Consider the following 15,350-nt stretch of genomic DNA (forward strand, 5'->3'; position numbering starts at 1 on the left):
AGTGAGTAGCTAAAAGGTAAAAATTATTGTTCATTTTCCAAACCGTACAAAAATTTGATGAATTTACTAGAGATGCTCTAAGTTCTAACTCCTCATTCATAAATTAATTAACAACAATAAAATTAAATTAAGTACTATTCACCTAACAATCGAATAATAAACTCCCAAGTCCCAACTAGTACTGAAATACAAAAGCCAATATGATTTTTTTAAAAATGGCCTAGCTATTTTCTACCTAATCTAGCTATCTGCCGCCCCCAGAAGAAGATTATATTGCATCTAACCGATTACAAATTTTATATATAGCAAAGTTTATTTATTTATTTATTTTTTATAATTGCTATATTCTTCTTCTTTTTAATTTATTGATAACATTCACTTTCAAATCATGGCATCAGCTTCCAGCATCACCCTACCCTTCTAAAGGAGAGAATACAACATGCATTAGATGCATGTTTCCTCCCTCTCACATGGAGATGGAGGAAGGAAACTTACATCTGATACATGGTATACCACCTCCTTCTAAAGAAAAGTCTTATTTGAGCTATAAATATTCCACATCAATATTTTATGGGGGAAAAAACGACTATTTGTTTTTTGACAAATTTTTATATTTCCAATAAAAATTATATAAAATGATTTATTAATAATTATTTTAAAAGCACCAATTAACAGGACCCATGTTTTATTCAAAGGTATATGAGAAAAACCTTCAATCATTAATTAGAAAAGAATTGTGGAACAATAAACAATTTGGGAGAAGGCATTCAACAATAAATAAATACTTTCTCAAAAAAAAAAAAAACAATAAATAAATTATTAAAGAAAAAAACAGGAATAGAGGCCAATGTGAAATGCAGTACTACAGCAGTAGTGCCCCTTATTACAACATTTACATGATTCAAGGCCTAGATAAGGTTCAACCAATAAACAGTAAATATATTGACTATTCACAACTGCTTTGACTTTCAAGGATTTCCATTTGGATTAGAAACAAGAGCCACTTCAGGAACTCCTTCAATTCATTGCTCACTTCCTTATTTTGTAACCAGTAATTGGAGATCCTTATTCCTTACTAATCGTTTCTTTGGGGGCTCTAGTTGCAAGCTGCACCTAGTTTCATCTCTAACATGTTGGGTTTTGTAGAGTCTAGATGTGTTTGATCTGGATTATGATTCGACTTAAAATAAAATTGTTATGGTTTTCAATGAAAGTTTTTCTGAGACTTAGTTCATGGAGTGAAAACTTGGGCCAATAGACCTAAGTCAAGGCGCTCATGGAGAGGCCTCATTGGGGGTCTAAGGACAATGCCTGGAAAAAACGTTATTTTTGGAGATTAAAGTTTTGTGTTGTTTTTTTAGAGAAAAGTCTGTACTATCGTATCTTGTATTTTTTCCTATGAAAATTGAAATCTTTACAATTTTGTGGATATAAGCAAATTGTCAAACCATATAAATATTGTCTTATGTGATTGATTTACTTTGGTATATATTTTTTCTCTATTTTTGCATCTCACAAATCTGGTAATTTCGTGTTTATTCCTTTCGTAACGAGGAGATTGTATTGTCTAATGTCCTGTGAACATAGACATACACATAAGGAACTCATTGATGAAAGGAATAACAAAATTCTGGAAAAGAATCAACCTCAGCTATAAATTCAAGAAGTTTAGTCAGATTCACAATGAAGAAAATAGACCAGCATATAAAGGAAATGTTGAGATTCTAATATCTTATTAACTTGAAGTAGGGAAATAGGACCCTTATCACCTCAATAGATGACAAATTATTAAAACATAAAGAAAGTCCTATGATAACACTTTATCATGCCTTGTGTCTTTGGGGCTAAATGATGCTTATTTCCACTTACAAAAGTGGGGGTTGATGAAGAATTGTTCGCGACCGTGTCTTAATAATGCTATCTCACCTATCGATAGTAGACTGATTTAATGCCCATTTTTTCAAATTCAAATTGAACAAATGTGTCATCGGGTTATACACCATTTGTCTTTCATGTAACCTACGTTTGGTTAATTAGGATAACACGATGACCATTTCAGCAGTTTAAACTTCAGCCCTGGAATAGTTCCTATATTTTTTATGTCTGCCATCAGTCCATCCTAATTATCAGCTTTTGACAAATTCTCAACTGCATTGCGATCGATCACAATCAAATATCAGTAATTCCACTAACTAACGTACGTTTTGATTAAGAAGGTTGACTAATCCTAATGACCCATTACACAATGAAAGACCTTCCTTCTTGTGGGTACAAACCATGTTTTTGTTTCCAGGAACATCATTGTGAGAGATGTCTACCAAGGCCTTGAAATTATATGGTGTTACGTCCTGAATTATATTATTAACAATATTAGCAATTTAAAATAGCTCAAAACCATAAAAACCAAGCTGCACACCATAATCCCAATACAAGTCAAATAAGGAGTCTTGCAAACCATTAACCACGGTCTCCTATTTCAAATAGAATTAGGTCTTTAGCTTTCCTAGGATTTTACTGACTCCTAATTCTACTTGAAGTAGAATTCTTGATGCTAGCCCATTGTATAGGTTATCACGTGGGCTGGACCCGCAACATATGGTTCATGTATAGACAGCTCTCATAAAACTTTTGTGAGGTCCCAGACTGATATTGAATTTGTTAGGCACGTTGTGTGGCTTGGGCAGAGTTCCAAATGAAACATATATTGAGCTCATCCAGGCTTTATAAACAACTTCAAGAAACCTAAATTGTGACTAGGGTAGTACTTTTGGGGTATGGCATTCCTTGAGTTGTTACTTGTTATTACTTTTCTGTTCAATTAATTGGATGTTCTCCTTCATCATCCCATGCATAAGATTGAATCGTAGAAATGAAAAGTATTCACACAAAACATAACATATAATGGAAAGAATATCTTGGTATGGCGTGAAGATGATTGATGGCCCTTCACTACAAAATTAAATATGGCAATAGAATAATGTATGATGCTGCTAATTGCTCCACTAACAGATTGTCTAAATACATAAATGTTGAAGGCCGTAGGCTGTGGCCTCCAGCAAGGTCTGATAAACTAGAGTAAAAGTTGAGAACAAGTTGTGTGAAATGAGACTTGGTGGTGAGGACAGAGTGAGGGTAGTTCGGAATCATCGGAGCTTGAGCAATTAGAGCTACAAAGCCTCAAAGTTTGTTGGTGGCCGCGCTTGGTATGGTTTTCTAAAAATATTCCCAAGTGGCCAAGCTTGGTTAATTAGCTATCAACAATAAAGCTTAGTTTTACAACCATGCATGAGAACGTACAAGGAAATTTGTCTTCTCGATGTTTGACAGAGCAATGCTAAATAAACCTTTTGCATCGAATTAGACCTCAAGTGGAATTAGTATTGGCAATTTAAAGTCCAGTTTAATTATGTGGCTCAAATTTTCAATTGGTAAAATCTAACACATAATAAAAAGACATGGTTTTAGCCGGTCGATGCTGATCAATAAATATGGTAGTATGGCTATGACATCTCTGGCCTTGTCGAAACATACAATACAAATACAATCTTTCATAGATTGAAAACCCAACTTGGTCTTTATTGGTTCCATCTCTCGAACATTCAGTTTTGTTTCCATGAGAAACAAAATTGTGGGAGCTTTTCTTCTCACCAATTCGGCAAAAACTTTAACTGTCCGGCGGTTTTCAAGCCCTTAGCAGTTTCATCCTATAATGATCATTGTGACCGGGGGCTGTGCCGCAGCCTCCACCGTTTGGACATTAGGTTATGTTTGGTCGGCCACCACCTTGAGCCGTTTGGTCTTTTCTTTGTCACCTTGAGCATCATCTAGGCGTACCTGGGTTGCTTGTCTCTTTTTTCCCACTGGATTGGTCCCCGCTGAGGTGTCTTGTGAGGTATTGGTGTTTAGTTTTTGTCTTGGGATTTTTTTCCACAAGGCATTGGTTTTTACGTGTGGGTCTACTCCATGTGCACGTGGGACTACAGTGAGGCACGTGTTTGTGTCTTTATTCCCCATGCATAATAGGAACGTAATAAAGTGCCTCAGTGGTTTTCCAGCGGCACCTCTACCTTGATTCGGAGGAAACGGGCTTGGTCTGTTTTGAGAGCTTTACAGTCCACCTCAATGACCTTGCCTAGCCCTTGCCCGATATCGTGCGCAGCTTCTTCAGTGATTAAATCAAATGGCAGCCCCCAAACTTGGACCCAAATCGGCATGTGGGTGAAGGTCACAGAACGGGCAGTCATACCTTTTTCCCATCTCCGCAAAACAAGGATTTGGTTATCAAAACACCAAGGCCTGTTGTTCCAAACCCAATTCAGTTGGCACTCCATTGAAAATTTGAACTGTAGTAGACCGTCATCCAGTTCCACCATCTTCAAGTCTTCCCCCCCATCTTCCATATAGATCTCAGTAAATTCTTGGCTACTCTAATATTAATCGGTTTAGTTGTAAGAAACTTACCGATTAAACTCAAGGAGTATTCTTCCAGGATCTCCTTTCTTCTCAATGGACGTACGTCCTGTAATGGTTTCATCTTCATCCATCGTAAGTTGCATCCGTTGAATGCGGTCCACTATTTCAGAATCCATGGCGTTGTTTCTTGTGACACAGCCAAAGCTTTGTGGCTCCAGTCCTCCAAACTCCGTGTGCTATTAGATTAGGAGAAGAAGAGTGGAAAGAAAAGCTCACTCGCAGGAGAAGAAGCACTCCCCCTTTGAGGAGAAAAAATTATTCCCCTGTTTTAAGACTGCTTAAACAGAGGAAGAAGACAAATCACAAGTTAAAGGCCAGCGTTTTTATCTCTTTTATATGTTAAATTCATTTGAAAAGTAGAACGAAAACTAGTCCTTAATGTTGTTTAAAGGCTAATAAAAAAAACATTATTGTTATCATTGAAAAGTAAAATGAAAAAAAATTAATAAGATTTCAAAAATTTTATGTAATAATTTATTCTCCTTTATAAGATTTTTGTATAAGTAATCAATTGTTGGAGCATTTTAATATTAATTAATTAAAATGAATAAATATTATAATATAAATGTAAAAATGTGGGAGTGAATATGAAAAATGAGGAATTGTGAAATTGTTTAATCCTACATTGAAAAGGAGAGAGACTATTTTATTTTTTTTTAATTGTGGTGATTAATGAGTTATTATGAATTGACTTAGATGTTGGACTAGATACGTGTGCAAAGAGGAGGTAAAGGATAGAGGTTCTTGGTAAGGAATGGTGTTCTTTCTAGTGTTCTTTCTAGTAGAGTTTAGCCAACCAAGGACTTGAATCTCCTTAAAGAGAGCAAGTGCCGCGCCTCAGCCCAAATTGTGCTGTGTAATTTTTCTCTTTAAATTAATAATATTCAGAAGTATTATTCAGTTTCTCTTGTGTTATTTTCATTATTATTGTGTTTGCACCAACAATTTTAAGGAGACTCAAATATGGAGCCTACACAAAAGAAATCAAATGAGATTGTCGGAGATTTCAACAAGCCCTTTCTCTTTAAAGGAGCCCACTTCAAGGGGTGGAAAGGAAAGATCCTCTTCTACTTGAGTCTTCTCAAAGTCGCCTACATCCTTATTGACAAGAATCTATCAAAGGTTTCTACTGATGAGATGAGTGAGGAAGAATTTAGTCTCCATCAAGAAAAAATAGATAAATATACAAAAGATGAATATAATTGTCGCTCTTATCTTTTGAATTGTCTTTGCCGATCATTTCTATGATTATTATGATACAAATTATATTTCTTTCAAGAAAATTTGGAAAGTTTTACAAAACAAGTATGACACCAAGGAGGCTGGTGCAAAGAAGTTTGTTACTAGTAGATTTTTCCATTACTAGATGGTGGATAGAAAATCGGTGGTAGATCAAGCACAAGACTTCTAAATGATTGTGGCAGAATTGAGATCTGAAGGCATAAAGATTGGAGACAATTTGGTGGTAGCTGGCATAGTTGATAAACTACCACAATCTTGGAGGGAGTTCCAAAAGACTTTGTGGCACAAACAAAAGGAGACATCCTTGGAGACTTTGATCACACGCATCCGTGTGGAAGAGGAGGCTAGAAGACAAGATGCACTCATGACACAAGAGGGCAATGGTAATTCCACCACAAAGGTAAACCTTATTTTAGCCAATAATAATATGCCCAAAAATCATTTTCCTAGAAATGGTCAATTGAAGCCTAAAAAAAGAGTTTTCAAAAATAATAATATACCTCAAGAAAAGAGAAACCCAAATAAAAATTACAATAAGAACCAAGGACCCCCTTCACAAGATCAATTTAATAGATCTTGTTTTGTCTGTGGCAAGAGTGGGCATATTGCTCGATTTTGCAAATTTCAGAAACGTGAATCTGTCTCGCAGGTTAACTTAATCGAAGAGCCTTTAGTGGTTATGATTACAGACATCAATATGGTGCAATATGTTGAAAGGAGGTGGGTAGATTCTGGTGCTAATAGGCACATCTGCTATAACAAAAATTGGTTCAAATTGTACGCTTCTTTTGAAGAAGAAAAAACTGTTATGCTTAGTGACTCTAGCAAAACCAAGGTTCTTGGGAGTGGTGAGGTTGATTTGAAATTCACTTCTGGCGTAAGTTGATGATTCTTTTCCTATTTGTTTGTTTATTTTTTTGTTTTTGTTTTTTTTTTGGCGAAATGGTTCTTTTCCCATTTGTGAATCAATCTTATGAGTAAATTTAATGAAATGAATTCAAACAAGTTGTAGTTGCTTCTCCTTAATCCCGTTCCCACTTGTGGAAGATCCAAAAGAGAGTTCATTTTTTTTTCTCAACCCCAAACACAGCAATGAGAAGAGACCCACTATTTGAATTTCGAGGTAAAAGGTCTTGACTTATCTTGGAATTGGATTTATTGAGAATAAAGGTACGTTAATTTTGCCTCATACTTGTGTTTTTTTATTCTTGTAGGGCCAGGGAACTTATGGTCCGACCCAGGGAACTTATGATCAGGCCCACGCTCTATTAGGGCTCGGGCCCATGCCGAGGAGGGTGCGGGCCGAGGACGAATGGGGAAAGGCCAAAGTGTTAAGGGGAACAGTCGAGGACGACCCTATCCTCAGCACTCCAGGACTTCAGGGGGAAGAGCAACGTCTCGATGAAGGCTGCCCCCAAAAAGCCCCCTGAAGGAAGTGCGAGTAGAATGGGACCCACGTGGGGGTACGGTGCAAAAATGGTTCAGGGTAAATACGTCCCCTTCGCATTAAATGCACCCGCCAGCGTCCTGACCATGTTAATGAGAAAAGATGCCTGGACAGGGTGACTTCGATCATCGCAACTAATAGAAAGCAAGGAGGGACAGCTGATGGGACGGGTACAGAAGTGGGCACCTGCCTGACTAACAAGTGGAGGCCTAAGATCAACCAAGAAGGGCTATATAATGTAAAGGTTAGTGCGCCAAGAAGGGGGCTGAGAAAAATGGCCAAAAACCAGAGCCTCCCAGCCCACCTCCAGGAGAAAGACTCCTATGGTGATCACGATTTAGTTATGTATGAATACCACGAAAAACCAACCGTCTGGTGACTGAGGCCTAGCCTTTCAAACCCACGCTTTATAAATGATATTGTTTGAGCCTTTTTACGTGCGAACCCAGCACTATTATGGGTCGGTACAAATCGTGGCCTTACAATTCTCAATTCAACCACCAAAACAATTCCAAGACAAATCAAGAGTTTTAGCTCCTTGAAAATCTTAAGCCACATCCATAATATCATTTTTGTCATACCACTTTTTTTTTGAGAAACTTTATATTAGTAACACAAGAAATGGAGGCAGATTTGTGTTTATATTCAACTTATCATGTCTTGGCTTTTGTAGTGGGTAAGTTATGTGATATTATGCCTTTGTCCCCATTCCTTATGTGTGTGTGTTGTCTGTTTGTGTTCCTTCTCAAAAGAAAAATAACGTGGGTAGTACCACATCGCCTAATAGTGAGTTCAAAAACAGGTATAAAGCCTTCATACACACTACAAGAGTTACCGGCTTTTGTAGTTGGTAAGTTGTGTGATATTATGCCTTTGTCCCCATTCCCTCTGTGTGTGTGTTGTCTGTTCGTGTTCCTTCTCAAAAAAAAAAACTTATCATGTCTTTTTAAAAAAAAAAAAAAAAAAAAAAAAACCTTATAATGTCTTTAACAATTTTAATGTAACTAAGAAATTTCATTCAACGTTTGAGGAACAGCTGTAAAACTAAAACATAGGGTAAAACAAGAAACAAGACACTAAAACAATCACTGCTCTCCAAATAAGTAATAATAACTGGAGATTAGTAATGCCAAAAAAATAAAATAAAATTAAAATCTGTGAATTATTCCAAAAAGATCCTTTAAAAAAGAAAAGAAAAAGGAATCCCAATAGAAAATTACATGTAAAGTAAAACATACTAATCCATACAAATGTTGAAAGTAACACACTATCTACTACATCTTTACGCATCAAAATAAATAAATAAAGGCCTAATCAAAATATGAACGTGGATTCTTGAATGATCACGTCAATGTAGAAATCTAAGGCACTGAGTGAGTGACCCATTTTTTCTTGACAGATTTATTCACCTATCTCTTCCTAATGTAAGGAAATAAAATATGAACTTATACAATTAGCACAACAATAGTAAATGACTTGACAATAAACGATGAATGTGCCATGACTTGACTCAATTATCCTACCTACAACCTTCACAGATTTACCGTCCATTTTTTTGGGCTTGTCTAAGGGTCATATCACATTTTCATACCAACTCCATTCTTAGAAATCTAATATTTTTGGGCTGGGCTAAAGGTCATATCAATTTTTATTTTATTTTATTTATTTATTTATTTGGAAAGAATAGCTTGTGATTATGTTAAGTGTGTGGTATTGGTGTTAATATGGTCCATTCTATTTATAGGCTTATAGGGCCTCCCAAGTTCCAAATGTAATGGCCCCAATTAATGAAATGTTGGTTCAGTTTCTTATGGTTAATGAGGCACATGATTCTAAGTAGGAGAGTTTCTAATAACTATTGATGGTAATTAATCAAATGGGCTGGAGTTACTTGTACTATTGATTTAGGTGAAGGGTTTCAAAGAGCGTTCATGGGCAAAATATCTAGTCAATTTAATAGGTCAATGACCGATCATTTCTTTATTTCATACCATCTCCACTACATCTTCTCCTACCCATTTCTCATTCATTAGACACTTGTTCGCCTACCTACCTAGCACCTACTAATAACTTAAAATAATTTATAAATTAATAAGAACTCTTTCTCCCTGTCAATTCGTGATTCAATTTTATTTTTATTTTTATTAAAACACTAACTTCTTACTCTAAGATTCATTAGCCACGAGAAACTTTCACTTCTTATTTTTTTTATTTTTATTTTTATAATTAATACATTGGAATAATTTGTTAATTATAAAATGCTCCAAAAGATGCCTTTGTCTTTCAAAAATAAAAAAAGAAACAGAACAAAACAAAAGATGCCTTTAAATTATGCTTATGCGACAAGCATAAGTTGTACAAAGAGTGCATTATCAAATGCCCTCTAAATATTGAGTATCAACAACCTAACAGGTAAAATACCACTTGAACTTGGACAGCTACAAGGAATTCATTCACTAAACTTGTCTCACAATTAGTTGACAGGTTCCACTCCAAAGATATTGTCAAACTTGGCTGAATTAGAGAGCTTGGATCTTTTTCATCCCTCCACAATTGCTTGAGCTTACCTTTCCGGTGGTGTTTAGTGTCGCTTATAACAACAACTTATCAGGTAGGACCCCGGGTATTAAAGTACAATTTGGAACTTTTGACGCAAGCAACTATGAAAAAAATCCATTTCTTTGTGAATTCCCATTGGAGAAAAATTGCACCATGAGAGATAATTCATCTCCAACACCAATGCAATCCTCAGATGTAAGTGATTAGAATTTAGATTTTACCTCCTGAAGTTATATTCTATTGCATCAGTAGCTCATCCATCCATATTTTCACTTAAGTGACACGTAAGCTTGCTTGTCATGCATGTTTAGTTCATCTAATAGAATAATGCCATGTTACATAATAGAAATGACGAAAAACTATTTTATTGGATAAACTAAATACGTGTAACAAGCTTATGTGGCACTTAACAAAAAATATAGATGGTACGATTATGTTAGGATTAGTGCCCTTAAATCCTATCGTTTGATGCTATATGTAATATTATGTATGACATTATGTATGACATGATGTATGACTTAATATTGTAATTAATGAAGCTGTTTTATTATTATCTGAAATAATGGTAACATGAATATTCAGACATTATCATATAGTCCATGAGATGCATAGAATGTGGTTTATGTGAAAAGTCACAGAAGATATAAATTACAAGTTCTTTGTAAACTCAGAATGTAATTTGTAGTTGGTGATGAAATTGGGCGTTTCATCTGCAAAAACTATAACATATCAACTAAGATGATTTGTCTTGATCATGGAAGTGGTGACTTTTAGTTGATATGTTGATATGTTTTAAGAGTTAAGACATATTGAACTGGACCGCTGTGAGATTTATTATTCTTGTAATGACTATTAATTGAATAATAAATCTCACGACTTATATTTACATGAACTCTTAATCCTGAGAGAATAATGGACTTGATCATAAAGTGTAGGTTGCTTTGATATATCAGGAGTGAGATCTAAAGTAACGGTCAAAACCTTCGTATGTTGGACAGCCATATTTAATGTTGATGGAACATATATTTTCAAGATGGAATTCATAGTCTCTTAACGGAGATACAAAATATTCCCTTGAGATAAGTTTAATGGGTTTGTTATTCAAAGAGTTAGGCCTAACCACTTTGGTAAGAAATTACTAAAGTATATATTTATGAAATTGGATTTCATAAATATATGATGAATAACTTAAAAGGATTAAACTGGATACTCAAGGATTAATATGTAGTAATCTACAAAGTGGCATTCTACATTTATGACTTTGTCTTACTACGAATATTTTATAAAGGGGTTGCATGTACAATAAAGTCTTGGGATATAATTTATAGATAAGACCTAGAGTGCAACTATATTTATATAGTGGTATTAAATATAGTTAATGGTAACTTTAGACTTGTCAAGAGTTGACAGAAAAGCCTAAGGCCCATTGGAGCTAGTGTCTTATTGGTCCCTTTTGGTCCCACTCCAAGCCATGTACTAGAGTCCAATTGGAAAGACCCAAAAGGCTAGCCCAATTAGATAATTAGTTATTAAGAGAGAAACATACGGATTTTGAATACGAACAACTTGCATGAAATGGTGTATGTGAGTGTTGGACACTCTCAAATTCTCTCTTGAACAAATTCACATTACTGATTGAGAGACCACATATCTTGGGTGTTAGTGGAATTTGAGTGAAGATTGAAAGTATTCCCAAGTGCTTACAATCTTGGTTTTGAAATTCTCTTGTTCTCATATTCTGAAATTTATATAGTACATGTTATCAATTTTGAATAAAGTAGATCCGTTAATTTTTCGTTGTGCACATGCATTTTTCTATCAGATTACTGATGCAAACAAAATGTAACTTTAGAAGCTAAAATCCAAATTTTGAAACTCCAATATGTAAAATTTAAAGACCCCTAAACTTTAGGGGTGTAGTTTGCACTTTAGTCTTTTTTTTTTTTTTTTTGCTCCACTTCTCAATCAATTTTGCTGAGATGCAATTCTTGTTCATTAAATTATTAGTTGAGACTTAAAATTGTAATGTGGAGTAAACTAAATGGCATGTCTCCATTAAAGTTTAAAATTACACCAATTCATGTGAATGTGGAAATTTAGAATTTTTCTTAGTTACCTCAAATAATGCATTGGTTGCTTTCAGCAAGGAAATGCATACAATTAATTAAGGCCTACTAAATCCATATCAAGTCATTGTTGAAATAGACTCCAAACTTTGAATTCATGCGCTAAATGCTAATTCAAGTTTTGCATTTTCCTTTAAGTCTTTCACGCGCATTCTTTGTCCAATCTGCAAGTTATTGTTTTCAGCATCGTATTGCAAAAGATAGAGGGTCTAATCAAAATATGAGTGTGGATTAGTGTTTTTCAACGATCACCTCAATGTGGAAATTTAAGGCATGCATTGACTGACCCATATTATTTAGGACGTTTTTTGCAAGTTGAAGAAAACGTCGTTTGCTGGAATCAGAGTCCCTCATTTGGAAGTATATTTCTCCAAGTTTCAATTTGCAAACAAGGTCACTTTCGTATGTCATCTATTGAAGAAAGTCCTTTCGTTAAGATAAAATTGTCTATCACTTCAAAATTGCCTATCACTGAATAAAACAATGTTTCTTTCCTTTTTTTTTTTTTTAAATGTTAAAAGAGTGGGATGGGACGTTGGGACCACATATGATGCATAGGAAGGTTGGGGCCTTGTGGTGCAGCTAAATGAATTAAGGACATGATTTTACAAATAAGGAAATAACTAAGGCTGTGTTTGGTTCGCGTAAAATCATTTCCGGAAAATATGCTATTTTCCGGAAAGGAAAACGTTTTCATGTGTTTGGCTGTCACAAAATTTATTTTACGGAAAATTAATTTTGGTGTTTGGTTCGTTTAATCAGTTTACCAAAAATACATCAAATCCGGCGAAACGCTCGTCCGACGAGCGTCCGACGAGCGGCGCTCGTCGATCGACGAGTGTCCGACGAGCGGCGCTCGTCGATCGACGAGTGTCCGACGAGCGGCGCTCGTCGATCGACGAGCGCGCTCGTCCATCGCGATCGTCGATCGACGAGAGACGAGCGCGCTCGTCTGTGCTCGTCGATCGCGATCGTCGATCGCGTCGCTCGATCGACGATCGCGATCGTCCACCGCGCCGCTCGTCGGCGCGATGCGATCGTCGGACGAGCGGCGCGATCGTCCCTCTCTCTCTCTGATCTGGGCTCTCTCTTCTCTCTCTCTCTCTCTCTCTCTTTTTCCGGAAATGAAATGAAGTGAAAATGAAGGCAGATTCTAATTTCCGTGGTCAAGGCTTCAAATTTCGGTCAACAGGAAAAGGATTTCCGGAAAATAATATTTTCCGTCACAGCCAAACGCTCCATTTTCCGGAAATTGATTTCCGAAAATCGTTTGAAGTCGATTCAAACGCACCCTAAAACAAAAATCAATCAATTATGGACCTGATTTGCTACTGCCCAACTTCTACGCTTGGACTTCTGCCGAAAATAGACATTATGGGTCTTCTGCAAACTTCTATATAATTGCCGTAAAATGTAATAGAATATTATCTTCTGTAGGACTTATGCATGATTGGCAAATTAACCTTAAATAAGGAAGCTGTGGATTCACAAAGTTAGTTACCTGTTCTTTGAATTTTCAAAATCACGCTTAATCTTTACCTAACATTACTTTAAACTAATAAATAAATAAGGGTATAAAAGTCATTTAAAAAATTCTTTGTAAAATTAAAATAAAAAATTCACCTCATTTTCCTAAAATTTAGCATACCTATTTAACATTTAAAATACTCAACTTCTACACAAATACAAAGTACAAACGTCCGCCACCACACGTTCTAATCCTTATCTTTTCTTTCATTTTTTGAAAAAAGAATACTTTTAAAATTGTTTAGAAATCTCTCTTACTCAGTTACTCCTTAACTAAACTTTAAAAGTCTTAAGTTTTAACTTATCTAAAATTTTAAAACTTTAACTATTCACAAATACAATTGCTAGTATTTCCTTAAAAAAAAATTTAAAAAAATTGCTTACACCTATACGTCTACCCACATTTTAATCTCCCTTAAAGTAAAACTTATTTATTTTTTGATACACTTGCTAGATTGGGTTGGTTCAATTTTAACATTGAAATTAATGGCTAAAACAAACTTTTTAGAGGGGTTTTCTAATTTTAAAACATTTTTGTTGAGATTCAATCATCCAATTATTACTTGAGACTTGAAAATGCAATTTGAGTACGCTAAACGGCATGTCTCCATCAAAGTTTGAAAAAGTATACCAATTCATGTGAATATGGAAATTTAGATATTTTAGTAGATACCTTCAATAATGCATTGGTTGCTTTCAGCAAGGTAATGCAAACGATATAGCTCTAATCAATCCATATCATGTCAATGAGGAAATAGGGTCCTAACATAAAATTCATGTGTCAAATGCTAAGTCTAGTTTTGCATTTTCCTTTTAAGTCTTTCATGCACATTCGTTCTCTAGTATGCAACTATCTTTACTTCATAGAATTAATGTTTCAGCATCTATTGCAAAAAAAAAAAAAAAAAAAAAAATGGTCTAATCAAAATATGAATGTGCATGGATAGGTGTTCTTCAACAATCACCTCAATGCAGAAAATTAAAACACTGATTGACTCAGACTCAAGTTGTTTAGGTAGTTGTTATCAAGTTGAAGGAAATAATAAGGATGTAGGCCTACTCAGTCTCTGTCATTGTAGAAATTAGATTCACTAATTCGAAAATATATTTCTTTTTGATTCAATTTTCAAGCAAGATCACTTTCAAGTTCTTGGATTATTGACTGGTATCTTCTAATAATAGCTCCAAACTCTTATTGACACTAGGGGAATGGATTGAGAATTCGTAGTGTGACCCTGCGGTATCATCTATCAATCCATGTTGCTAGGTCTTGGCCTCTTTGTTCAGTCTTTTCTTACATTTATGCATAAAATTCTATCTTCTTTTTCAAAAGAAATAATAAAATAATAAGGTTATTAATTAAATATTGTGAATGGACCAAAACAAACACAATTTTAATGAGAGTCAACGGACAATTTAATGGAATGTTAACTAAGGTTTTAACTGAAAACTTTTGAAATTGAACGAAAGCAAAATTAGAGGATTGAAATGAATTATGGTGAAACTTAGAAGATGTATTTTGTATTTCAGCCTAAATTATAATAAGGACTCTTTCTCCTGATCAATGCTGTTAAAATTCATTTAAATCATTTATATTACAGTCCAACGACAATAAGTGAAACTGTTTAAGTATGCTTATTCATTAATAAGATTGGTTATAAAGCGCTGTCGCACTAGGCAGCAAGCTTTAATAGGCTTATGTGAAACGGCGTCGCATTGGTTTCAAAGATCTATAATTACATTTTAGAAAATGCAAACAAATAAGGAATAAAAAATAAATAAATAAATAAACTCAGTCATAGAAACCACAAAAATCAAAGATCAGAATCCAATCAGATTGCGAGACTTGCAAGAAAGAAATTGTGTATTCTGAATACAAATGTATTCAAAAGTGTGATATAACCAGAAGGATTTTAAAATTACACCAATTAGAACGTTATATTTATATTTAAAACTCAAAACTCTTGAGTCTTAAT

Source organism: Quercus lobata, chromosome 5, assembly GCF_001633185.2.
Source record: "Quercus lobata isolate SW786 chromosome 5, ValleyOak3.0 Primary Assembly, whole genome shotgun sequence".
NCBI lineage: Eukaryota > Viridiplantae > Streptophyta > Magnoliopsida > Fagales > Fagaceae > Quercus > Quercus lobata.